Raw genomic sequence first — 26,831 nt, 5'->3', positions numbered from 1 at the left:
GCCTGATGTCTGCTGCTCCTGTCCATGCAGACACACAGTGTCACCTTCCAGGCAAACTATCCCGCCTCTGACAACGGAGAACATTCATGCAAAGTTCGTAAACAAAACAAAGCCACCTGAGGAGGTACAGGATTTAACATCCAGCACCAATCACTCATGCACCACCGCACAGCCCGGTGGCTAGAACAGGCGGGTCTCACACAGGGCCCAGGAGGCCTGCCCCCACAGCTGGGCCTGCACTCCCTCTCATCCCTGCACCAGTACAGGTGCTGATGGGCCCAAGGTGACTGCAGGCCACGGGGGTCAGTGCCACTTCCTCCCCCTCATGAGGGACCCCTTTGAAGGCAGAGAAGTTTATTTTGTCCCAAGGAAACACCCCGTATTATTGCAGACACCAGCAAGGCATGAGGTCAGGACTGTGGGTGGAAAGCCAGCCATGGAGGCCCCGAGCCATGGACACAGGTGCTAACATTGCTTTTGTTTCCAAATCCTCTGGAACAGTTGACCACCTAAAAATGACAGCTGTAACAGCCCCAAACTCCTCTTTCACGCCTTAAGCAGGAACCTCAGGGGGCCTCACACCCGAGCTCAGGTCCCCAGAAAGAGGCTTCTTGAGGGCTCATGCATAGGCATACGGTCCATCCTGCCTCAGAGGCCAAGGCAAAAAGAGAGGTCTGACACCACAGAACTGACTGATTTATAATCCAGCTTTTGACAAGCGTACTGACGTGATAAGACAGAAAATAAACGCACCCACTCAGCAGACGGGCTTTTAGGAGGAGCAGAGAAATCCACACAGTGCTCTGACGGCCCTCGAGACACAAAGGCTTCACGAACACCCTCCTGTGAGTGCAGAAGGGATGAGCTGCCAGCCAGGCAAGCCAGGCACACCTCCCAGGCTGAAGGTGGAGTGGAAGCTCTTGGCCCTGCGGGTGTCCACAGCCCACCATGAGTGAAGCTGCTGTGAGGTCTTTATTCCACACGCGAAGCTCAGGCACGTTTTCCAAGAAAGACTGTCCAACTTTCATTGTACACAAAGAGCCCCGGCACAGAGATGGCCTGGGACCTCTGGCACAGTGCCAGGCCTGTTCTCATCTCAGGTCCCAGCTTCTCCCATAACATCCAGCCCATCAGAGGGGCCCCAGAGATTGGTCAGCTGGTGTGAACTCAAGAAAAGCCAGGAAATGCATAAGAGCAGCCAATCAAACCACAGAATTAGAAGAAGCGCTGTGAAAGCCCTTCACACATCAGCAGTGGGGACCTTAAATTCTGTAAGATAAAGGATCTTTTCTGATTTTGATTAATCAACAAATAGCTAATAAGTTGTGGTTCAAGGCCTCCAGGACCTACAATTGCCTCACCCCAAATCCACACAGGGTTCACAGTCTTTGTGTACACCAGAGCCAGCCAGGAACAATCCCAATGCTGAGTCATAGGTAAGATCAATGACCGCGATCACCCCCATAGGGCAGACTTGCATCACTGAAAGCCAGTATTAGTGGGGCATGGTGGTATGCGCCTGTAGTCCCAGCTACTCAGGAGGCTGAGACAGGAGGATCACTCAAGCCCAGGTGGTCGAGGCTGCCGTGAGCCGTGATTGCACCACTGCACTCCAGCTTGGGCAACAGAACAAGACCCATCTCATAAATAAAGCCATCAGCCTAAGTGGCTAAAGGTCATTAGCATGAGTGTCCGTGTGAGTAGTCAAAACAGCAAGCGTGTTATGTGCTCAAGAGAAGCACGTGCATGTGGCCGCTAGAGGACATGGGTTAGAACATCTGCTGGGAACAGCCCCCACCTCCCTCAGCAGGACACACCTAAGCTCACTCACACAATGGAATACTAAGTCTCCATCAAAAATAAGGTCTACTGATACATACAACACAGATGGATCGTGCAGACGTGACACTGAACTAGAGAAGACAGACAGTGCTCAACCTAATAATAAAAAACTGGTCTGGTGATAGAGACCTAATCGTGGTTACCTCGGGGATAGGTACTCACTAGAAGAGGGCACGAAGGAACCTTCCTGGATGCTGGAATGTTCCGCATCTTGATCACCAAGCCGTACACTTAAGATGAGAGTACTTCACTGTAATACGTTCACTGAACCCAGCAGACACTGTCGTTGGGCTAAGGGGGTCTGGGACAGCTTCCTGAACAGGCAGTGATTTGAGCCCTGAGGCAGGCAGGCAAGGCTGAACCTCGACTGGCAAGAGTAGGACAGGATGGGTTTGCTGGGAGGTCACAGAATGGGGGGGAGGGGCAGGGGGAGGTGGGAGGTGACAGACAAACTAGTAGTTTCACATGGGCCACGTGGGAGGGCCTCAGTGCCCAGGCTGAAAGCATCCTGCACTATGGTGGTTTTCAAACTTTTTAAGCAGCGAAAGCCTTTCCGCCCCGCCCCAAGTAAAATGCTACACATGTACCTCAAAACAAAGCAGATCTGCTCGGGCTGGGGAGTGGAGCCCTACCCTCTTAAGCTCCTCTGCCGCTGTCTATGAAGCATGGGATGGGTGACTGATGTGAAGGGAGAATAAGGGAGAGGTGGGGCAGGGGCCAGGGTGCAGGAGAGCACGTCCTCAGACCCCAGGAACATGGGAGCAGCAGGGAGAAGAGGGGGTCAAAGGTTCCTGATGACACGGCTATACCAGAAGTGCCCTGGTCCAGCCACCCCATTCCCAGTGGGCTGGTCCTTGGAGCACCTGAGTGTGCCCAGGCAGCTCTGCAAGCAGAAGTGTGTAGGGCTGATGGTCTACGACAGGGGTACCCGGGGCCACACTGGAAGCAGAAGAATCATCTTGGGCCACACATAAAACGCACCAATGACCGGTGATGAGCTTAAAAAAAAAAATCTCATAAAGTTTTAGGAAAGTTTAGGAATTTGTGTTGGGCCACATTATTCAAAGCCATCCTGGTCCACATGTGGCCCACAGGCCATGGATTGTACAAGCTTGGTCTACAAGGAAAGGGCACAAGCACCCCAGGAGCTGTGGAGCAACAAGCAGGTTCCTGGTCTATCTCTGAGCACTGAGAAACTCAGGAGGTGCCAACAGCAACAGAAATAGCTATGGGGGCTCTTAATTTCCAAAGTACCTCACCTTCTCCCCCACCTACAGCACTAGCGCCACTTACCTTCACAGCGATGGAGAGGGCAAGGCCACCAACGCCTCTCGGGGAGGCCCTGGCAATAAGCCAACTGGCAAATCAATGTATCGATATATTTTAATTGCTAAAGAAAAGAAGCTTATCTGGTTCACAGTTCTGCAGACTGTACAAGAAGCATGGTGCCAGTATCTGCTTCTGGGGAGGGCTTCTGGCTGCTTCTACTCACAGTGGAAGGTGGAAGGAGAGCTGGCCTGTGCAGAGATCATGTGGCAAGAGAGGAGGCAATGGGGGAGGAGCCAGGCTCTTGTTAACAACCAGCTCTCGCTAGAACTCACAGAGCAAGAACTCACTCATTACCACGAGGATGGCACCAAGCCATTCATGAGGGATCCACCACCGTGACCGACATTTCCATTTAGGCGGTGCCTCCAACATTGGGGACCAAATTTCTTTTTTTTCTTTTTTGAGACGGAGTCTCGCTCTGTCGCCCAGGCTGGAGTGCAGTGGCCGGATCTCAGCTCACTGCAAGCTCTGCCTCCCGGGTTTACACCATTCTCCTGCCTCAGCCTCCCGAGTAGCTGGGACTACAGGTGCCCGCCACCTCGCCCACTAGTTTTTTGTATTTTTTAGTAGAGACGGGGTTTCACCGTGTTAGCCAGGATGGTCTCGATCTCCTGACCTCGTGATCCGCCCGTCTCGGCCTCCCAAAGTGCTGGGATTACAGGCTTGAGCCACCACGCCCGGCCGGGGACCAAATTTCAACATGAGGTTTGGATGGTCAAATATCCAAGCTATAACATTCTCCCTGTCCCCCCAAATCTCATGTCCTTATTACACTGCAAAATATAATCATCTCTTCTCAATAGTCCCCAAAAGTCCTAACTTGCTCCAGCACCAACTCAAAAGTACAAGTAGTTGTCCCTTTCTCAAAAAGTAGTTATTTTCTAAATTTGCTTAACAGACCACTTCTGAACCAGTAGCTGTCAGGAAAACCCACTTGTTTTTCATCTGAATTCGACCCAAGGGACACCGATTGTGTCTCTACTATAAACAAAGCACTGCTCTTTCCCACCGCCAATGCTGCCCTCTTCCTTACACAGCACACCATCGAGAAACGTGGCTAGGGTTCTGAACTGGCCTCCAAAAACATGTGGGGAGGATTAAAGAACCCCACATAAGGACAAGTGGGGACTGGATCCCACCTGCTTCTGGGAGCTACGGAGACCTAGAATCTCAAACCACCTCACACAGGCATCACTGTTGCCGATGCAGAGACTATCAGAGCAATTCCAGGGGAGACCCAGAACACTGACTGGCCTTGCTGGGTGGTGGGATGACTGGGCTGCAGCGGAAACCTCCGATTTCAAGGAGATGTGAAGCTGTGGATTTGGTGATATTTGATTATCAAGACAAAGGACACTCCACCTCACCCAAATCTGCCCACTTACCTGACTGAACCTTCACTGGTGTTTTTAAGGCAGGGATGTTGTAAGTTTTACCCCAGCACAAGCCCTATGCCTGACACACAATAGTTGCTCAGTAAATGAGTAAACAAATGCATGGATGAGATCAGACTTTGAAAGAACAGCTACTGAATAGAGGACTTCCCTTGAGGCCATGCAGCAAGAACCTTCTACAGTGATGCAAGGAAAATAAGACTTCTTCCCACAAAACACAAGACTAACCCTCCCAGCTGTTTCTTGCAAGCTCCAGATTCAGACAGCTGAGGGGGTCTCTCATCCTATGCATGGTGAGCTGGGAATGTGTGTACCTGTGTCCTGCTTTGGATTTCACAGCTTGTTGGATTCTGAGAGGGGCATGAGCCCTCTTCCAGCAGCCGTGGACAACGGGTGGTCCCCATTCTAGACTTTGGAGCTAGACTGTCTGGGTTCCGACCCCTCTTATGAGCTTTATGACCTTGGGCAGGTCAGTGAAGCGCCCTATGAGTCAGTTTCCTCTTCATTTGTATAGTGGGTGTGATAAAGGAACCCACATTACAGGATGGTGATGGGCATTAGTGAACTATCTGCAATTGCCATGTATTTAGAACGGTCCCTGGCACATATATACACATATATTGTAGGGGCATTAAGTAAATGTTATTAATACTTTGGAACACAACCTCTGCACAGCAGGCAACGTCCGGCCTGGGGGCCTCAGAGTAGGGCGCAGGTGAGTGCTGGGAAGAGGCCGGGGGCTACACAGCCTCCCATGGCTCCCCAGGGTCACCGCGCAGTAGAAATTTGCCCAGAGGAAGTGGATTTGACATGTAAGCAGCCAGGTGAACAAGTCTAACCACCTGGGAGGTTCTGCTGCTGTCGTGCCAGGCTCCCTTCTTGCTGCTTCTAAAGGTCATGGAGACCCCTTTATGGGAAAAGATCAGGATGCCTCTCCTCTTTGTACTAAATCTGGACATGATTCACAAACACCAGAGCTTCTGAGACCTTGAATGGCTGCATCTCCCATTCCCTGATATTGCTTCACTTCCCTAAAATTAGGGCCTTCTATCTGAAATGCCATGGGTCCTAAGGAAGGGCTCTACCCCCTGGCTAGCTGGAGTGCCCCCTGGAAGGCCATCAGAGAATTTTGCTTCTCACAGGCCACCGACCTACAAGAAATGGGCAGCCTCCCCGGGGGCAGTGAGGCCATCAGTACCCCCAGGCTGACTCCGCACTTGGGTCCCTGGTAAGTCTCCCTAAGATGTGACTTCCCAAATCAAGTCACCGAACCTGTTTAAGCACAGACATGCACAAATACAACAAAACTAAAGTCTTAAAAGGGCGTAGCTGACACACACAGGTGAGTCAAACCATGTCCAGGCAGTTCTCAACTGGCCCACAAGAGGCAAGTGTCAGCCACCCAATTGGGAGGCCTGGCCTCAGCTCCATCCCACCGGCTGTTGCACATCACACAGCAGGAAGGGCAAGTTCCTGCAGCACCATGGCAGCCAACGGCCTCAGCCAGCAATAAGATCTTGGGGACGAGAGGAGATATACTAACATAAAACACTGCCCGCCTGGCTGTCCCCAGCAGAACCTGGCCAGCCAGTGCATCGGCCAGCCCACCAACAGGCTCCTCATACCCTTGTCATCCTGGAGGGCCCAAGTTTAATGTCTGGGGGCAAGGTCACAGCACTCTCAGAGCCAGTCACCCTCAGCACCATCTGCACTGATTGGAAACACTGTGAACAAGAAGCTCCCGTATTTATTAACTCCCAAGAAAACTAACAGAGAAAAAGGATTCAGGACAAAACCAGACAGTTAAAAATAAATATACAAGTAGCCAATAAATATGAAATTTTTAACTCACTAATAACTTAAGAGATACAAATTAAAACAATGGGATACCACTTCACTTATCTAATTGGGAAAGAATGAGAAAATGTCCAGTGCTAGGAGGAAGAAAGAAGAAAGAGATGGGGAGAAAGGACAGATGAATGAATAGATATGAAACAGCATCTATAAACTGGTAAAATAAACTTTCCAGAAGAAAAGTAGAAATACATACTCAAAGCCTTTAAAAGTACATACCTTTCCCAAGTAATGTCACTGCTAGGAATTTGTTCTAAAGATCAGTAAGAATTTTGCAGTGGTTTAATATAATCAATAACCTTTACATATTTTAAATGTGTATATTTTATATATAATTTTATTTAAAGACTTAAAGATACTATTTACAGCACTGTTTACTATGGAAAAACTTGGGATTAACTTAAGATACTGGTTAGTCATGGTTTAGACAGGAGCAGGAATACGATGCAGTCATTTCTTTGTTTTCTAAAAATGTTAATGACATGAAAAACATTTGCAGTATATGATAAGTCGGAGGCGGAAGCTGGCTACACCATGACATGCCTATTTGACCCAAATTCTGTAACACAAAACTGCACGTATCATACATGCACACGAAAGACCAGAAGGCCAGAGGCAACATTTAACAGTGGCTCACCTTTGGACAGGAGAGCCACCAATGGTGTGTGTCCTCCTTTGTGCTTGGCTGTGGTTTCTACATTTCCTACGATGACACTGTTTGCTTAGAATCCAAAAAAGCCCCAACATCATTCAATAAGGAAGCACAAATGGGATGAAAACCGTCTCCCTCAGATAATTAACACGACAGACAATCTGTGCCGAACATAACCGTGGCACCAGTGTCATGACAAGTGCCAATAAGATGACCAGAAACACCAAGAAGGGGTCGGACGGAGAAAGCTTGGTCTGGCACAGGCATCCAGAATGACTTTGTAGAAGAGGGAGCTGTCTACGAAGGTCCTCAGGATAGGGCAGATTCTCAGAGAAAGCATTTCAGGTAGGGGAAGCCACAAACTAGGGATACACAGGCCAAAGAAAGCATGGGCCGAGGCCGTGAGCAGTGGGCCATCTATGCTCGAGTCCGAAGGAACTCAGGGCTCTAGGCTGAGCACACTGCTGGGAGGGGATAAGCTGTGTTTCTCTGGATTTTTCAAGCTTATGCAGACAATATGGGAATGGACGAAATACTGATATAGTTAAAGGCGTTGCTAAGTTCATAGTGGCACCGTGGTGCTTGCTGTCTTCTCCTCACATGAAAATTCATCTCCGTTTGCTGCCCCCTGTAAAACCCTTCCAATCCCAGCACTGGCTTTTCTGCTACATTCTAAGGTGGCCAAGGACTCTTGCTTTCCTCCACCTGAAACGCCCTAAACATCTGCATAGCTCCTCCCTCCCCACTGCAGCTCCTGTGGAAGGAGAGGCAAAAGTCAAAGCTAAGTGGGAAAAAGGGTGATCCCACAAACAGAACTAGGCAATCGCAAGTACATACTGCTGCTGGTCTGGTGAGGAACAGATGAATCTCTAGCATTAAGGTAAAAATGTTTGGAGAAGCATAAGGGGCTGCAAAACGGGGAAGAGCCACGAGGTCAAAGTCAAAGATCATATGCCCCCTTGCACACACACACCAGGATCCTGTCCCTAAGCACTGGGGACTGACCATCTGTGGCAAATGGTTAATGGCAAAAATTCTGAGCGAACCTAAGGCAGTTTTCCAATCCAGTATCTTAAAATGCCAAAGAATTCTGACCTGCAGTATTTAACTCAAAGTGCTCTTGTATTCAATGCATTTCATCTCGAGAGGTAAGCAGAAAAGGTATCATGCCCATTTTACAGATGACATAACTGATGCTTGGAAAAGGTAAATGACTTGCCCAAAGGCTCACAAATGCAGTAGGTGGCAGTACTGAGGCTGGACTTAGCTCCCCAGACGCCATTTTCCCAACAAACCAAACCATGGTGTTATGGTGCTACATTTAGGCTGTCATAAGGCTTTGCTGTATTTTGACAACAGCGTCTCCCTATAGAGATAGATGCCATAGTAACAAACAGTAACCATAAAGTGGGTAAGTGGGAGGCTGTGCACAGAAGGAAGAGCCACAGGGACCCTCTGGACAAGCAGTAAGTTCAGCCCCATCATGGTGGGGAGGGCACAACAGCAAGTCCAGTAAGGCCCAGGTCAGTGCGGCCCTTTCAAGTCCAACCAAAACTCTAGCTCTGCCACTCACCTCCAGACAAGCATCTGCTGCATCTGAACTTGAATCCATGCTTGGGGTGTGAGGCAGCACCCCTTCTTTGCCAAGGGGAGCCAGCAGAGACAGGCAGGCTGACACCCCAGGGAAGGCAGAGGCAGCCTCTATAGTGCCAGCAGCCCAGGACTGCAGGAGGAGGCCTGGTGAGGGCGTGTCCTCCAGACCTACCCTGGGCCTCGTTGAGGCCTCTGATTCTCTGGAGCTGTGTGTGTGAGGAGGCAGCCACCCTCTGCAGAGGGCCAATGAGCACAGAACTGAATCTTTAACGTTCATGTTAACCAATCAGTCCTCCCTGGTTAAACAGCTGCTGTGAAGGGGAGCAGGAAGGATCCTAGGATGAAAGGGCGAAACTGTTCTGCACCTTGATTGAGCTGGTGGTCACACAACCGTACAGACCTAGGCATACACGAATGAGTGTGTCACGCTGCTGAGACCCGATAAGGTCCAGGATAGGGCAGTGTGCTAGTCACACGAGATGTCACCATCAGGGAGGCTGAGCAAAGGCTGAGAGGCTGAGAATATAGACCTCTCTCACAGTTACTTGTGAATGTACAATAACCTCAAAATAAAAAGTTAAATAAGATTACATACCACACGTGCTTACTGGCTACTGTACTAGATAGTGCAGCTCCAGACAGCCGTGTTCCCACCGAGTAAAGAAAGCTCCCACCCATGCTTGTGGGCTCTTCCCTTCACCTAACCCACGGCTGGCACACTTGATGTGGGGGAGTTGGGGGCACTCCTGTGCTCCAGAGAAGATGGGTGTGGGGCCGAGGTCATGGGGCAAGGGTAAGGACAGGATCTTATGATAAATGAGGGATTCGTTAAAAGACCGTGTACCCCTAAGTAGAGAAGGATCCTGCAAATCACTGTAGCAGGCTGGAGAGGTGGCCACGCCGTTGCTGGGACAACCCCCTCAATCCTCTGCAGACACCCTGGAAATCCTACACCAAACGTCAGAGCAGCACAGGGAGAGAAGGCTGTTAGACTTGCCTCCCCAGAGACCGGGGAGGGAACACCCACCCTGCGCCCAAGATAGGCACAGAGTTGCGGGTGCGGGCTCCCACTCCGCCGTTAGGAGCCTTTCCTACAACTCTGAAAACCGGGGTGCGAAGAAAGGGCGAAAGGGCCGCTCAACTCCCAGAGAGTAGCCAGCAAAAGACTAGAGGGACCCCCTCCCGCAGGACCCGGAACCACTGCAGCTCCTCCTCAGCCCGCGGGGTCCACCAAGGAGACCCTCACAAACAGCATCTGTGGCGAAGGAACCGCCCCCGCAAAGGGCAGAAGCGCCAGATCCTATCAGCCAATTACCCAGACGCGCATCGCGACCCGCAAGTTCAGGCACGCTGCGCCCGGGCGCAGGCAGCGGGAGGGGCCGGGCACGCCCGTGGGGGTGGTCTGGGTCTGGGTCTGATCCGGGGGCGCGCTCGGGAGGGGTCTGGGTCTGAGCCGGGAGCGCGCCCGGGGGAGTGGGCTGGGTCTGGGGCGGGGGCGCGTCCGGAGGTTGGGGAGTCTGGGGTGGGGGGGTGGGGGGTGGGGTGTCTGGCCCGGGGACGCGCCCGGGGAGGCGTGGTCTGGGTCTGGGCAGGGGGAGAGCCCGGTGCGTGCTCTGGGTCTGCGCCGGGGAGCGCGCCTGGTGCCTGGATGTTCGGTACCGAGCGGGTGGGGGACGCCCGGCTCGGAGCCGGCGGCAAGTCTCCTCCTGGCCGGTAACGAGCGTCCTTTGCAGCCTTGAAGGCGCCTTGGCCAGGGCCATCCCACGGTCCGGGCCCCCAGAGCCCCTCCACGGCCCCGAATCCGAGCAGCCCCTGGCCCTCAATTCGCCCCGGAAAGGCCGCCCTCCCCTCCAATGTGTGGCGCGCCCCGATCGCCTCTCGCTCGTGGAACAAAAGAGCAGCTCCCGCGGAGCGGGTCCGGAGTCTGCACCGACTGTCCGATGGCCCTCGGCCCTCTGAGCGCCGCGGCTGCCGGGCTTTGTGTCCGCGCGGGGGGCGGGAAGGACGGCCGGGGTCCCCAGTGCGCGTCCCGCGGAGCGGCGCGCGGCGCCCGAACTCGAAAGTTGTCGCCGGCGCCTGTCGCCTGCACGCCGCCCCCGTTCCCCTCCGCGGGGCGCCCCATTGATTAGCCAGGAGACTGGGCGCAGGGCCGCCGGGGCGGGCGGGGGGCTTACCTTGCTCTTGACTTCCACCGCGCTGCAGTCGTAGAATCGCAAGGTCTGTGACTTGTGAAAACTCCGGTTCATGGTTTCGGCCCCGGTCAGCCTCGTCGTCGCCCTCGCTCCTCAGGGGCCGCAGAAAGACTCCCGGGGGCGGCGCCCCCAGGCCCCGGCCCCAGCCCCGGCCCGGCCCGCGCTCGCTTGGCCGCCGGGCTGCTCCCGGTGCTGCGGGCCCGAGCTGGGCTGGCCGCGCGCCTCAGGGACTCCAGGGGCCGCGCGCGGGAGGAGCGCGGGGGACGCCGGCGCGCGCCGCCCCGCCTCCCCGAGCCCCGCCCCCCGAGCCCCGGAGGACCCGCCCATATCCCCGCCCACATCCCCGCCCCGCGCTTCGGAGGACCAGCCACGCCACGCCCCCACGCTGCAGCTCCGCGGCGGATCGCCAGTGGGTGCGCGCTCTCTTCTCCACAATCCCAGAGCCTGGGGAAAGGAGCGTCGCAACCAGCCAGGGCGTCTCGTTTTGATGGCCTCCACGGAGCAGCCTGGGATAGGGGCTGATTTTTGCCGTTGTTTTTTGGGTGCTATTCAAGAGAAGAATGCTAAGAGAACCGCTGGAGACCTGATCCCAAAAGGCATCACCTGTCAGTACTAACTGTCAAGTTGTTGATGGCCTGAGAGAAGGGTTTTATGAAATAGGCTTAGAGCAGCCTGGCCAGTACTGTGAAACCCCATCTCTACTAAAAATACAAAATTAGCCAGGTGTGGTGGTGGGTGCCTGTAATCCCAGCTACTGGGGAGGCTGAGACAGGAGAATCACTTGAACTCGGGAGGCAGAGGCTGCAGTGAGCCCAGATCGCGTCACTGCACTCCAGCCTGGGAGACAGCGAGACTCCATCTCAAAAAATAAAAAATAAAAATAAAGGCTTAGAGGGCTTTATCAGATAGCCTATCTCTAGGGAGAGAATCAGAAGCACCTGTAGACCTGCCTGATATGAAAGGAGACTTTTTCTAAGGCAGCTAGAAAAAGAGAACCTGTTAAGACAAAGAATCAATCAATTACTAGCGCCATCAATGAATACCAATCGAGAGGCCTCTGAAAGAGGGGCTTGCTGACACCAAAGAAACAGTCCTTGCCCTTGAGGAATTTGTGATGAAGTTCCGAAGACAAGACAGTTTTTAAAAAATCATTGTAAAGTATACTATGAATTGTTGTAATTTACAAGCTATATAATTATAAATCTCACCATACATTCATTGCAAAAGAAACCTGCAGAATGCAAAGAAGTGAAAAAACCTGTAAAAATTACCTGTAGTCATGCTACTCAGCAATCAACTGTATTAACCTCTGGTGTATTTTATTTTCACTTATTTTTCTGCACATATATTTGTATATTTTACAAAATTGTAACTATGCTGTTTATCTAGTTTTACAACTTGCTCCTTTCGCCTTATGCTATATAATGAACTTTGTTTCCCTCTAAAAACAGGATCTTGCTATGTCACCCATGCTGGAGTGTGCAATGCCACAATCACAGCTCACTGCAGCCTCAGACTTCTTGGCTCAAGCAATCCTTCCACCTCAGCCTCTTGAGTAGCTGGGACCACAGGTTTGTGCCACCACACAGACTAATTTTATTTTTGTTTTTGTAAAGACAGGGGTCTCTCTATATTGTCCAGGCTTGTCTCAAACTCCTGGCCTCAAGCAATTCTCCCCACTCTGCCTCTCAGATGTGAGTCACTACACTTGGCCAGAACAGTTTTATTAAATGTTCTTAGAGAAGATGTTTTCTAAAAGGTGCTTACATGAATATAGGCATAATTTATGATCATTTCATTATTGTTGGGTATTTAAGATGTTTCCAATGTTTAGCTTTTATATCATACTGTGTTTTTAAAATTTGCTTATATTTGATGTTTTAAATTGACTTCTAAAATTAGAACTACTAGGCCACAAAGTACACACCTCTAAAGCCTTTAATACAAATTACTTCCATAGAAATCTGATTTTCCTTCAGTTTCGCTAAGTTTTACCCTGTTGCATGCTGGGACTTAGTGCCAGGGAGAACCATTACAAAGGCACTGAGTTATAATTACTGCCCTTTAGAGAAATGCTAGGCTGACCAGAGGACCGGATATGTAAACAGAGTTCCAAAACAAGGCACGTGTGCAGTAAATAAGCAAGCAAAGAAAAAATGCCAAGAGACATACACTTGGCAAGCAGACTGTGGACAGAGGTGCTGACATTCTTTCAAGGGAAATTTCCTAAACTGAATGCAAGTCTTTGGACTTGAGAAAAGTCACAGGCTCAGTGCTGACTGTGGTTAGAAGAGGCTCAGTAATATTGTTTTGTGGTTAGAAGAGGCTCAGTAATATCCTGAGGGAGAAACTCCAACTGACACATTTTAAGAAATGGAGGGACAAAGGACTATGTGGAGGAATGAACAGCATTATAGGCAATGAAGGTGGGGGTGGGGTCCACCCAGCAAGCTTGGGGCTTTGGAGTGGGAAGACACCTTTTAAAGGAAAGTCTGGAAGGCTACAGAATTTCAAGTAGCCCTAGACTTGGCTTCTGGACCGGGTTGATGACAGTGAGATCATTTCGTCAATGCCTCTGGTTCAGAGTGTGGTGTAAGGCCCAAAATCTGCAACACCTGGCACTTGTTAGCAACACCCCACCCCAGACCCACTGAATCAGAATCTGTGCTTAAACAAGATCCCCAGGTGATTCATGTCCACACTGAAGTGTGAGAGGTGCTGCTTCTTTATCTTAATCATCTATTGCTCCACAGTTCTTGATTGGCACGATCTTCAGGCAAAAGCAGGAGAAAAGGGTGGGGAAAGCTTGCGGTTGCATGTGGAGCCTGAGTTTCCAGCTGAGACTTGAACTGGATTCGCTAGGGCTTTGAGCTCTTAGTTGAGTCGGGTATAGACAAAAAAAAAAAAAAAAAAAAAAAAATATCTGAGCCTTCAGCTGGAAAGGCTTTTTACACAGTACAGCAGCAAGATTGGAAAAAACAAAAGCGCTCTCCTACCAGGCACAGTGGCTCACACCTCTAATCCCAACACATTGGGAGGCTGAGGCTGGAGGATTGCTTGAGGCCAGGAGTTTGAGACTAGCCTAGGCAACATGGTGAAACCCTGTCTCTCCAAAAAAAAAAAAAAACCCTGGCCAAGGTGGGAGAATCGCTTGAGCCCAGAAGGTTGAGGCTGCAGTGGGCTATGATTGTGCTACTGCACTCCAGCCTGGGTGACAGAGAGAGACCTCGTCTACACAAAAAGAAGGAAGGGAGGGAGGAAAAGGAAAAGAAGAAAGAGAGAGAAAGAAAACAAAAGGAGAGAGAGAGAAAGAGAAAAGACTCCACAGATCCTGGCCTGATAGCCTGCCTTTTCACACAACCAGGGGGTCATGGGAGCCTCTAAGGGGCTGACTGGTTTCGGACAGAAAATGAGAGAGAAAATAGGAATGGGTAGGGGTTAAATCTTCCTCAAATCACGGCTTCTAAGAACTCATCTAATAACTGAGCCATCAGGAGCAAAAAGGAAGTATGTTGTGGACCCAGTGAAATGTATTCCTTGACCGGGTGCAGTGGCTCACGCCTGTAATCCTAGCACTTTGGAAGGCCAAGAGGGGCAGATTGTTTGAGCCCAGGAGTTTGAGACTGGGGAGGCTGAGGTGGGAGGATTACTTGAGACTGGAAGGTTGAGTGTGTGGTGAACTGTGATTATGCCACTGCACCCCAGGGCATAGCAGAGCGAGACCCTGTTGAAGAAAAAAATGAGGGCAGGCTCTTTTATGATTGAACATTTGTTACTGATACATATGTCCTAAGAAAACATTCTCTAAGATAATTCTGTTGGGTAATAGGAAAGCATCATTGTAACATTTGAACCAGCAGACTGTTGCATTTGCAATGCATTCTAATATATTTTCGGATAAGGCAGGAGAAGAACTGATACTTGATTGAAATAAGGAAATGGCAGAGTAGTTATGCCTCATCATCACCTGATTTTCATCTAAAGGCATCCCTTCTTTTTACCCTTTACTCTTCCCCTGCTCAAAGAGGCCTCTTCTGCCTTTTTTTCTCTTTCATTTTTTGAGATGGAGTTTCATTCTTGTTGCCCAGGCTGGGGTACAATGGTGTGATCTTGGCCCACTGCAACCTCCGCCTTCCGAGTTCAAACGGTTCTCCTGCCTCAGCCTCCCAAATAGCTAGGACTATAGGCATGCGCCACCATGCCAGGCTAATTTTGTATTTTTAGTAGAGACAGGGTTTCACCACGTTATCCAGGCTGATCTCAAACCCCTGACCTCAGGTGATCCACTCACCTCGGCCTCCCAAAGTGCTGGGATTACAGGTGTGGGCCACCGTGCCTGGTCTCTTCTGCCTCTTTGATGCAGTAATATCTTGACTCTCAATGGAAGCTTCATGCCCAAACTGACTTTCCAGAAGCTCTTTCAGCAGATGGCACTGTGAGCCAGAACAGAATGAATTCCCTGCATTCCAGAGCCATATAGATGTCATTGCTCGCATCTGCCCACATCCTACAAAGTGACCCTGGTTACGTCCCCTAGATTGGTGCAAAGGGCTCCCTCCTCAACCAGCTTGCAGTGTGACCTGCATGTCCATCCCCAGGTGGAGGACAAAAGGCAGGAAACCTTACCCAGCTGTCTCTGACTTTGCATTAAAACTCTGGGACACTTTTTCAAAATACAAATAAAAGCACCTAGAACGTGAAGCACAGTCTTTGTTCCAACTATCACACTAAGCATGGATTAGAGTCTCAGGATCTGTTTTAAAAAGAGTCATTCCATAAAGCTTTTCACTGACTGGGTGAATATATCAGAATGTGATTTTATGGCAGAAAAGCGTGGTCAGTTTTAGATCTGTGGGGGAATCATCCCAGAATATGCTGCTTGATCACTCAAGTTGTAAAACCAACAGCATCACACAGAAGGCAGTGAACAAGCAACTTCCTGGAGCCACAGATCTAAGAATAAGGAGTTGATGCATATCCTTTTAGAGTGAATAAACTCTTCATGCCTGGCTTCGGGATTCTTGCTTTGGCTAGGACCCCAAGGCTAGAAGACATGAGTACTTCCTTAATGTTTGTATTTCCAGGGCCCAGCACAGGCCAGCACCATGGCAGAATTTGGTGAATCAGAGACATTATCTTGGCGATGAACATAAACTGGGCCACCAAGAAACCATGTTGAAATAAACAAGAGGAAAAGCATGCAGTTTCTTCTCGTAGGAAATCCAGCAGGGTCTGCAACTACTTCGAACCTCTGAAATGTGTGCACCAGGAGATGAATCATGCTGATGAATGGAGCCATCCTTAGCCCCAAAGGAAGACAAGTGTTTGGATTCAGACAGTACCCAGCTTGATATGTAGTCTCTTCTGTCCTCAATACGTGCCTAATTTAATTGTTCTAGAGCATCCCACAAAAACCCCAAATAATGCTACCCGGCCCAAGGACAAACTGGGAAACCCTCTGGGCTCCCTCAGATGACCTTGATCCAGTCTCTCAGTCTCCTGGTTCACGTCCCAGTCTCTGTACCTCTGCAGGCCCTTCTGATATCTTCTGGTTGTTGATCTGGATTTCCCAATTTTACTGCCAAGAGTAGCTGCCCGGACTTTCACTCCCTGCTAAGCACTAACATCCCTGTGACCTCCAGGGCTGAGAAAGTCCTAGAATTCCAGGTCCTCTCCTCTTTCTGCCTGCACATATCCACAGATTCTCCGACATGGTCTCAAGCAGTCTTTGGGTCACTGGTCACCGAGACTCGATGTGTGCGATGCAGATGGAGCTCATCGCTTCTGACCTTGCTCCTCTCTCCCCAAGCTTCTCGGGAAGCGTCTGTCTCCACCTTCATAAACATCGTCGCTTAGTCACCTACCCCAGGAAAGGTCGTTCTGGGCTGTCTTCCTGCTGGACTGCCTGTCTCCCAGTCCCACCTCAGCCAGCCCAGGGGCCACCCAGTCCCTTGGGTAGACCCTCTCTTCCAGGGATGTGTCAGGGCTGCTGGGCCCCTGTGGTCCGTGAAGCCCAGCACCTGCCCGTTCCTGTCCGCAGCCTGGCCCCAATCCTTCCAGTGACCCGTGAGCCTTTCCGTGTGTGGTCGTCTCAAGGGCCTGTCTTTGAGCAGGCAGCTCCTTTGGCTGGACCTCTGGTCCCCTTTTCTGCCTAGTTAACTCCTCCTCCTCCGGCAGGCCTGGGGCTTCCATCCAAGGACTGCTCCTCTCCGTGTGCCTCTACCATTGCATTCTCACGCTGGGGAGGGGGACCTGGCTTACTTTTTGTCTTCCCCACCGGACGGCAACTTGAAGGACAGAGGTTTAGCATTTAATCTCTGTATCCCTGATTTTTCTTTTTAAGGGATATTCGTCCAGGTTTCTTACTTTTGTATTTCTTGGAATCTTTATAGACATCCCTCTTTGTTTCCGTAGAATAAGCCCCTATAAGTGGCATTAGTGGATTACAAAGAAGGCACATTGATTTCTGAAAGGTACCACTGAATTGCCTTCAAAACATTGTTCTAAGCTGTCCTCCCACTAGCAGGAATGGGGGAACCCAGGCCCCCCTCCTTGATGTGACTGATAGCCCCACTTGGGTGGGGATGGGGATAGAAACAGGGGAGTCTCTATGGGTGTGGCCTCGCCGTGGATGTGGCCTCTCTGTGGGCGTGGTCTGCCCTCTGTGGGTGTGGCCTCCCTGTGGCCATGGTCTAACCTCTGCCCCAGGTATTGGTTGTGTCCTGCTGTCCTGCTCAGAAAAGTGTGGAGAAACTTGCTGGCTGACTACTTACTCAGCTGTTAAAACCCTGTCTCCTCCTTCGGCCCTCATCCTGTGAAGTGGCAGCACTGTCTCTCACAGTGAGGTCACTGAGCTGTCTCAGGAGAGTGATGCTCTGAGGGAAGAATATGAGCGGGAGCTGAAGGGAGAGGCATGGGGGTCGTCAGGCAGCAAGAGCACCAGCTGTGCCCTGGACAGGAGGGCTCTGTGAGTGTGTTTGACAGCTGGGTGATGTTTGCCCCGCATACCTTCACACATGTGAGGTTGTTGGAAGGACAGGGTCGCTGTCTGGGGTAACCAGGTCTGAATTGGGGTCTTTGGAAGGAGGTTATGTGAGTGCAGAGCAGGGGGGTGGAGGGTGGGGAGTGGGCATCGGACCTGGCCCCCTTTGAAATTTGTGAGACATGAGTAGGAAAGCAGGAATTAGCTCTGGCTGGCTGGCACCTCGTGTGAGATAGGGTCAGCAGATGTGGGTAGTGGGGACCTCTGTGGATGAAGGGCCTTTCCCTGTAGGAGGCATTCACCAAGTCTATCGAAGGCTTCTCTGTGCCAGTCACTGTGAGGTGCAGGATGGGGATTGATCTGGGTCCAGCTCTCCTGGGCCTGTCTCAAGACCTTGAGGGAGGCAGTGTTCAGAGACACCTGCAAATAGAACTTTCCTGATTAGAGTGGTATGTTGGACACTGTGATTTTCCCCTGATATGTGGGCGGCAAACCACCCAGGTGTCGAGGCAAGAGATCGAGGGCACGAGCTGTTCCAGTATAATAAAACATATAAAATAATAATAGTTATAATAGATATAGATAATAGACATGATTATATATGAATATCATTAATCATTACTTTGTAGCAATTACTCTTTATTCCAATAGTATAATAATCCTTGCTCTACAATTATAACCTAGGAAAAACCAGGCCATACAGAGACGGGAGCTGAGGGGACATAGTGAGAAGTGACCAGAAGACAAGAATGCGAGCCCACTGTTATGCCCGGGCAGGGCCACCAGAGGGCTCCTTGGTCTAGCGGTAACGCCAACATCTGGGAAGATGCCCGTTGCCAAGTGGACTGTGGTCTAGCGGTAGCATCAATGTCAAGGAAAAACACCTGCTACCGAGCAGACCGGGAAAGGGAGTCTCCCTGGAGGAGTTCAGAGAAGACTCCACTCCTTCACCTCTTGTGGAGGTCAGGCCCGCCCGCAGTTATCCGGAGGCCTAACCGTCTCCCTGTGATGCTGTGCTTCAGCGGCCGCACTCCTAGTCTGCTTTCATGCTCCATCCTGTACACCTGGCTCTGCCTTTTAGATAACAGTAGCAAATTAGTGGAAGTACTAAAAGTCTCTGATATGCAGAAATAATGGTGTAAGCTGTCTCCCTCTCTCTCCTATCTTTCTCTCTGCCTAGGCTGCCAGGCAGGGAAGTGCCCTCTGTCCAGTGGACACGTGACACATGTGACCTTACCTATCATTGGAGATGGATTTCACTCCTTACCCTGCCCCTTTGTCTGGTATCCAACAAATACCAGCGCAGCCTGGCATTCGGGGCCACTGCCGGTCTCCATGTCTTGATGGTAGTGGTCCCCTGGGCCCAGCTGTCATTTCTTTTATCTCTTTGTCTTGTGTCTTTATTTCTACAATCTCTTGTCTCCGCACACAGGGAGAAAAACCCACTGACTCAGTGGGACTGGACCCTACACTGATACCCATTTTTCCCCTTTTTAGAAATGGAATATCTCCATCTTCCTCAATTTTAGCAAGATCCATTTCACAGCCTCCCTTGCAGCTAGGTGTTACCACCCAAGCAAGCTCTGGCCAATGAACCTAAGTGGAAATGATGATCTACCCATTACCCACCGCCCCACCTTGCCACTGCCTATTGGCCTAGGATTGGCAAGCAGTGGATCCTTGGCCCTGGGCAGGAAGCTGTGGGTTAGGGATGGTGGAGTGGTCCTGTCAGCCATGGAGCATTCTTTCAGCTTGGAGCTTTCAGCTGCTTCATTTTAGTTGTTCTGTATCCAAAACTAGTAACTGAAGCCATGTGTGTTCTCAAGTCCCCCATGGGTATGCCTCTCGAAAGAAAAGATTTAGGGAGAACAGACTGGAGGTTGTAGAACCTTCAATGTTCAGGGCAGCAAAGGCTGTAATGACTCAAGTTCTATATAGCACAGGTGTTCAGTGGTAATTAGGTGGGGTTTGTATTAAGACTGCATTTATGGCAGGCGCGGTGGCTCAAGCCTGTAATCCCAGCACTCTGGGAGGCCGAGACGGGTGGATCACGAGGTCAGGAGATCGAGACCATCCTGGCTAACACGGTGAAACCCCGTCTCTACTAAAAAATACAAAAAACTAGCCGGGCGAGGTAGCGGGCGCCTGTAGTCCCAGCTACTCGGGAGGCTGAGGCAGGAGAATGCCGTGAACCTGGGAGGCGGAGCTTGCAGTGAGCTGAGATCCGGCCACTGCACTCCAGCCTGGGCGACAGAGTGAGACTCCGTCTCAAAAAAAAAAAAAAAGACTGCATTTATGCAGCAAGCACATTGCAATTGCTTAGATTGCGTTTATTTGGGTTTGTGTGCCTGAGGGGAGTGGGACTGGGGTGAGGGAATTGTGACATAGCCCTTTTCCACTAGAATAGAAAAGGAGGGGAGTTAGAGTCGTAACTTCTTCCATTTCTCCAAGAGTTTTAAGGTTACAAAGTGCTCTCATATGCATAACTTCATCTGATACATACACACAAATCCCGTGAAGTATATGGGGTATTCGTGCATTCCTTTAGAGCTGAGGGCTCATAGGTGGAAGATGTTAGTTAATAAGCTTCCCAGGTCTGATGGTTCAGTAGAGCATTTTCCATTGCTGGGGCCCTTAGGGATCCCCAGGATTTATCCCAGAGTGCCCACAATGGGCAGGGAAAAATGGCGGACAGTTTCCAAAAAAACAAATACCCGATTGTCCACCACAATCACCCTAACTGTGGGTTAGGGTTAGGGTTAAGAGTTAAGGGTTAAGGGTTAAGGTTAGGGTTTGGGTTAGGGTTAGGGTTTGGGTTTAGGGTTAGGGTTTAGGTCAGGGTTAGGGTTTGGGTTTGCAGCTTCACAAAGAATACCTCCCTGTGTTTGACTAAAAGCAGGAACACTCCTCCAGTTGATCCCCACATAACCCCCAAATTAGGAAATACATGGTTTCTATGTGAAAGTCCAGTCTGCAGACCAATTTCACTTCATTGCCAGCTGGGAGAAAATGTCTATTTCCATGTGGGCCTAGTTTCTTTTTCGGGAACTGTTCATGGGACTCAGTTTTCTGTTTTTTGTTTTTGTTTTTGTTTTTTAAGACAGAGACTTGCTCTGTCATCCAGGCTGGAGTGCAGTGGTGCCATCTTGGCTCATTGCAACCTCCGCCTCCTGTGTTCCAAGGGATTCTCCTGCCTCAGCTTCTGGAGTAGCTGTAATTACAGGCACCCACCACCACGCATGGCTAATTTTTTGTATTTTTAGTAGAGATGGGATTTCATCATGTTGGCCAGGCTGGTCTTTAACTCCTGCCCTCAGGTGATCCACTCGCCTCAGCATCCCAGAGTGCTGGGATTACAAGTGTGAACGACCGCATCCAGGCGACTCTCAGTTTTCACAGCCTTGACAGATGTAAAGAGCAGAGATGACTCCAAGCTGGGTCTGCCCAGCTTTTCCTCCTAAACAGGTGCAGATCCTGCCATCCTGGTAGGAACATCCTGGCCTGATGCTGTTCTACCTGGGCTCTCAAGCAATTGGATGGTGCCTGTATTAGTCCATGTTTATACTGCTATCAAGAAATACCTGAGTCTGAACAATTTATAAAGAACAAAGAGGTTTAATGGGCTGACAGTTCCACATGGCTGGAGGGGCCTCACAATCATGACGGAAGGGGAAGCAAAGATGTCTTTCTTCACATGGCAGCAGCAAGAAGTGCTAAGCCAATGGGGAAAAGCCCCTTATGAAACCATCAGATCGCCGGGTGTGGTGGCTCAAGCCTGTAATCCCAGCACTTTGGGAGGCCGAGACGGGCGGATCACGAGGTCAGGAGATTGAGACCATCCTGGCTAACACGGTGAAACCCCGTCTTTACTAAAAAAAATACAAAAAACTAGCCGGGTGAGGTGGCGGGCGCCTGTAGTCCCAGCTACTTGGGAGGCTGAGGCAGGAGAATGGTGTGAAACTGGGAGGTGGAGCTTGCAGTGAGCTGAGATCTGGCCACTGCACTCCAGCCTGGGTGACAGAGCAAGACTGTCTCAAAAAAAAAAACAAAACAAAACAAAAAAAACCATCAGATCATGAGAACTCACTATTATGAGAACAGCATGGCAGTAACCACCACCATGATTCAATCGTCCCCCACTGGGTCCCTCCCACAACGTGTAAGGATTATAGGAGCTACAATTCAAGATGAGATCTGGCTGGGGACACAGTCAAACCGTATCAGTGCCCATCCACATTGGGTCAGGGTGGATCTTCCTTATCTCAGTGTCTTCCAGAAACACCCTCACACTTATGCCCAGAAACTGTGCTTTACCAGCTATGTTAGTATCTCTTAATCCAATCAAGCACATGTCTAAAATTAACCATCAGGATATTTATGCCTGATTCGTGGCTAAAATTTCAGGATGAAAGCTATGAGGTCTCTATTTGTGTTTGTATGTCTATTAATGTATGTTCTGTATATTTGATTTTTCTTAACTCTGGATAGCACTGCAAAATTTATTTATAAAATCCTCTAAAAGTGCTCTATTCTAACTTGGCTTGCAAAAAAAAAAATAATCAATTATAAATAAATATTCCCCAAACTCCTAGAAATATAGTAACCATTCCAAATGTTTTTCAGGTTAACGTGATTTGGGTAAAACTTAGTTAAATAAGATAAATTTAATATATTTTGTGTAATAAAACAACCATGTCTGCAGAGTTATCACTATTAAATATAAAACGAACAAGTTTCTCTTTTTTCTTTGCTTGAGATGTAGTCTCTCTCTGTCGCCCAGGCTGGAGTGCAGTGATCTTGGCTCACTGCAAGCTCCGCCTCCCAGGTTTATGCCATTCTCCTGCCTCAGCCTCCCAAGTAACTGGGGCTACAGCTGCTCACCACCACATCTGGCTAATTTTTTTTGTATTTTTTTAGTAGAGACAGGGTTCCACAGTGTTAGCCAGTATGGTCTTGATCTCCTGACCTCGTGATCCACCTGCCTCAGCCTCCCAAAGTGCTGGGATGACAGGAGTGAGCCACCGTGCCTGGCCCCTATAACAACTCTTGATGTCTGAGTGGGTTCCCACACAGTCATCTGTTGTAAGACTTTCTGATTCCTTTTCATCCTTTGGTCATTATGAATAGGGCTTCTGTACATATTTGCATGGTAGCTTTTGTTTGGAAATAATATCAAAGTAGCTGTCAAAATACTTACGAATGTGATTTTTGGATTGTAAGGTGAGACTTGCTTGGCTTTGGGAAAAAGTGCCCAACTTGTAATAGGGGAGGAAAAATAATTTTCTCTCTACCTTTACAGAATTCTTAGATGGGACCCTCTGTAACAAATTATAGATTAAAATGAGAAAAAAGTAGACAAGTTTAAAAACATGTATACCTTATGGACACATGGGAGATACTCAGGGAAAAATGAGTAAATCCCCAGCAGGTGGCTTTCAATTCAAGTGTAAATGCTATCTTCAACTTAAAGAAAGAAGATTTGAGGCTCAGTAGTGGGGAGGTAACAAGCAAAAGCACAATAGACAAGGGTAAGTTTTCTTATACAGACCTAACTCCATGCGTTCTCTGTTGATAAGACTCTTTAGTGATTTAGCCATCCTTGTCTTCTTGGTTGGTGCCGAGAGAGAGAGAGAGAGAGAGAGATCTTTTAAATGGGGATTTCGTTTATAGATGTAAATTTTCCTCACACAAGGGTAACTTCTACTCTGTTTTCAGAACTTCCTTTTTTAGCATTTTTTCAAAGTAATCAACTCAGAATAATTCTTATGCCAAAGGGACATATTTTGGGGTGGCATATTCTGGTCTTACACACTGTCTTCCACCAGCAATGAAAAGAGTTCTTGTTTTTCCTCCAGCAATTTGTCATTTTTTAAGAGTTTAGCAGTTCTAACAGATATAGACCAGCTGTGCGATCTCATTGTGGTTTTCAGTTCTCTAGTACGTTGAGCATCATTTTGTATGTTTACTTGCCATCTGTAGATCGTCTTTGGTGAGGTGTCTGTTCAGATCTGTGTGCATTTTTAATAGGGCTGTTTAACTTATTGTTTAGTTTTAAGAATTTTGTATGTATTTTGAATACAAATTCTTTCTCAGATATGTATTTTGCAATTTTTTTTTCAATATGTGGCTTGTCTTTTTGTTCCCTTAACAAAGTCTTTTCCATAGTATAAACTTTAAATATTAGGAAATCCACATTGTCATTTCTTCTGTGTATATCAACCTTTTGTGTCATTTGTTAAAATTCATTACCAAACCCAAAGGCACAAAGCTTTTCTTCCATAGTTTCTTCTAGAAATTGTATAGTTTTACATTTTTAATGTAAGGATGATTTTGAGTGATTATTTGTGTAAGTTGTAAAGTTTTCATCTACATGCATATCATTTCCTATGGTTTCCCATTAGTCGTTCCCTCACTATTTTTTGGGAAAGACACAGGATAGTGGGCTCTGTTAGAGTACACAGATGGCTAGACATGAACAGGAGGGGGAGCTCCTGGAAAACGGAAAGTCTGGGAAGGCTCACCTACAGGGACCACCAAAAATTCACATATTAGTGGCATCTCTAATGCTGGAGTGGATGGGCACTTGTCAATTGTGGGTTGGAGGGAGAAGAGGTACCTATGCAGAAAGAAACACCCTAGAACTCCTCTTAAGATGCCCCAGTCATCATTCACTCTGCAGTAAAAATGTCACAGTACTGCTAGTTACATGCTGATAAGGACAAAGGGGACATTCTTAAAAGAAACCTGGCACCATAAGTACAGATTAGGGCAGAGAAGGACATTCAAAAGAGATAGGTGCAGTAGGTACTGACCGCTGTCAGACTGCCTGGGATGGCGGGAAGGAGCCTGTTGCTAGAATGGGTTCGGATTGATCACCACACATGTGCCTCAACCAACAGTGAGGAGGTCCCACAAGCCTACTTGGGGCAAGTTGGGGACCTAAGGCAGTAGCAGGAAAACCAGACAAAGAAAACAGGTGGAGACTGGAGACAAAGGCAGGAATGTGAAGAAGTCCAAAATAAAATTCCCTGCACAGGACTCTTAGGCTGCTTTCCTGCACGATCAGACTACTGCTCCCTATTTTTCTACAATAAGCTCTTCACACTGTATTTTTTTCAAGGCAGTTATCTGCCATCTTTGTATTGCCTCTTGGTGCCAGGGGGCGTGGCTGGCGGCTACTGGGGGCGTGGCCTGGTGGCTGCTGGGGGCCGGATGGGGGGGCGTGCCTCATCCCCCGAGATAGGGCTCCCAATAGCCGTGGGGAGAGGTATTGACTATTAGTCCCCACATCACAGGGAGTGACCCACAGATATCACCGAGTTGGTGTTCACCTGCTGCCATTTGAGGATTAATACCATGGTCTCGTCTTCTGGATATCAGGAAGCGTATATCCCGGGGTTGTACAGTGTCTGCGATACTGGGAGTAATATCAATCTCCTGGCCTTGTAATATTAAGAAGAACGTCACAGTGTGGATGTACAACCTCTGCCATATTGGGAGTAATATTAGCCTCTGCTCTCCATGGATATTAGGAACAATATCCCAGGCTGGGTGTTCGCCTCCTGCTGTACAGAGTGTTATATCACCTTTTCCCTTCTAGGATATTAATAACACTATCACGGGGCGGGTGAACACAACCTGCGAATTATTATCATCCTCTTCCCCTCCTGATACTGGGAGCAATATCACAGAGGAGCTGTACCCTCCCTGCGATATGGGGAGCAATAGCATAGGCTCCTTCCGGGAATATTAGGAGCAATATTACCGGGTGGCTGTCCGTTCTTTGCTATGTTGGGAGTCGTGTCATACACTACCTCCCTGGATATTAGGATCAGTGTCACGGGGTCAGTGTATACCTACTGCGATATTAAAACTAAATTCATGCTCTCCGTCCCTGGATATTAGGAACATCACAGGTAGGTGTACACTGCCTGTGGTATTAGGAGTAATAATATGGTTATTACACATCAATGATTGATTTTAATAATTATCAATGGTACTAATAATAGGATACCATTGTTAATTTTGGAGAATTATTTTAAGTACCTGATTATGCACGCTTAATATTAATTATTAATATTGATGTCATTTAACAATATTATTAGTCCCTAATACTAATCATTATTTTCTTACCAGCATCACTTTGTATTAAGTAACATTCATTGCGGATATCATTATTTGATTATTAGTGGTGATATTAATATTAATTACCATTCCAAATCGTTCACATTTTAAACCACTATCAATTTTTACAAAGTTTATTGTGATCATTAATATCAATTATTAGTATTAATATTTATTATATTTATTAATATTAATAATTAATAGACATGTTCCTGATATCCACCGTGGAGAGGATATTACTTTAAATATAACAAAAGGTGTACACGCACCCAGTGATATTGCTTCAAATTTCCGCGCGAGAGTGGAGGATGTGACACGCAATATCCCTGGGAGTAGACACACTCCTGGGATACTGTAATTAATATTCAGGGGGAAGAGTATGATATGACTCCCAACACAGGCGATCGGGGGCCCCCAGCAGCCAGGGGGCGTGGCGTGGCGGCTGCTGGGGTCCGGATCGGGGGGCGTGGCTCACCCCCCTGTCGATGGTTCCCCAGCCGCCGGGGGGCAGGGCGTGGCGGGTGCTGGGGGCTGTATGGCTGGGGGTGGCTGCCTCCCAGGCGATGGGGCTCCCAATAGCCGGTGGGGAGAGAGATGGGCTATTAGTCCCCTCATCGTGGGGAGTGTCTCACAGATATCACAGTTTGTTTTCACCTTCTGCCATATGGGGATTAATACCATCTTCTCCCCTTCCGGATATCAGGACGAGTATCACACGTTGTTGTACAGTCTCTGCCGTCCTGGGAGTAATATCCAACTCTCGGCCTTGGAATATGAAGACGACTGTCACAGGGTGGATGTACACCCTCTGCCATAGTGAGAGTAATATCACCCTCTCCCCTCCATGGATATTAGGAACAATGTCCCAG

Source organism: Piliocolobus tephrosceles, chromosome 18 (genome assembly GCF_002776525.5).
Source record: "Piliocolobus tephrosceles isolate RC106 chromosome 18, ASM277652v3, whole genome shotgun sequence".
Lineage (NCBI taxonomy): Eukaryota > Metazoa > Chordata > Mammalia > Primates > Cercopithecidae > Piliocolobus > Piliocolobus tephrosceles.
The sequence above is the reverse complement of the archived record's forward strand: the minus strand, read 5'-3'. Positions refer to the sequence as shown.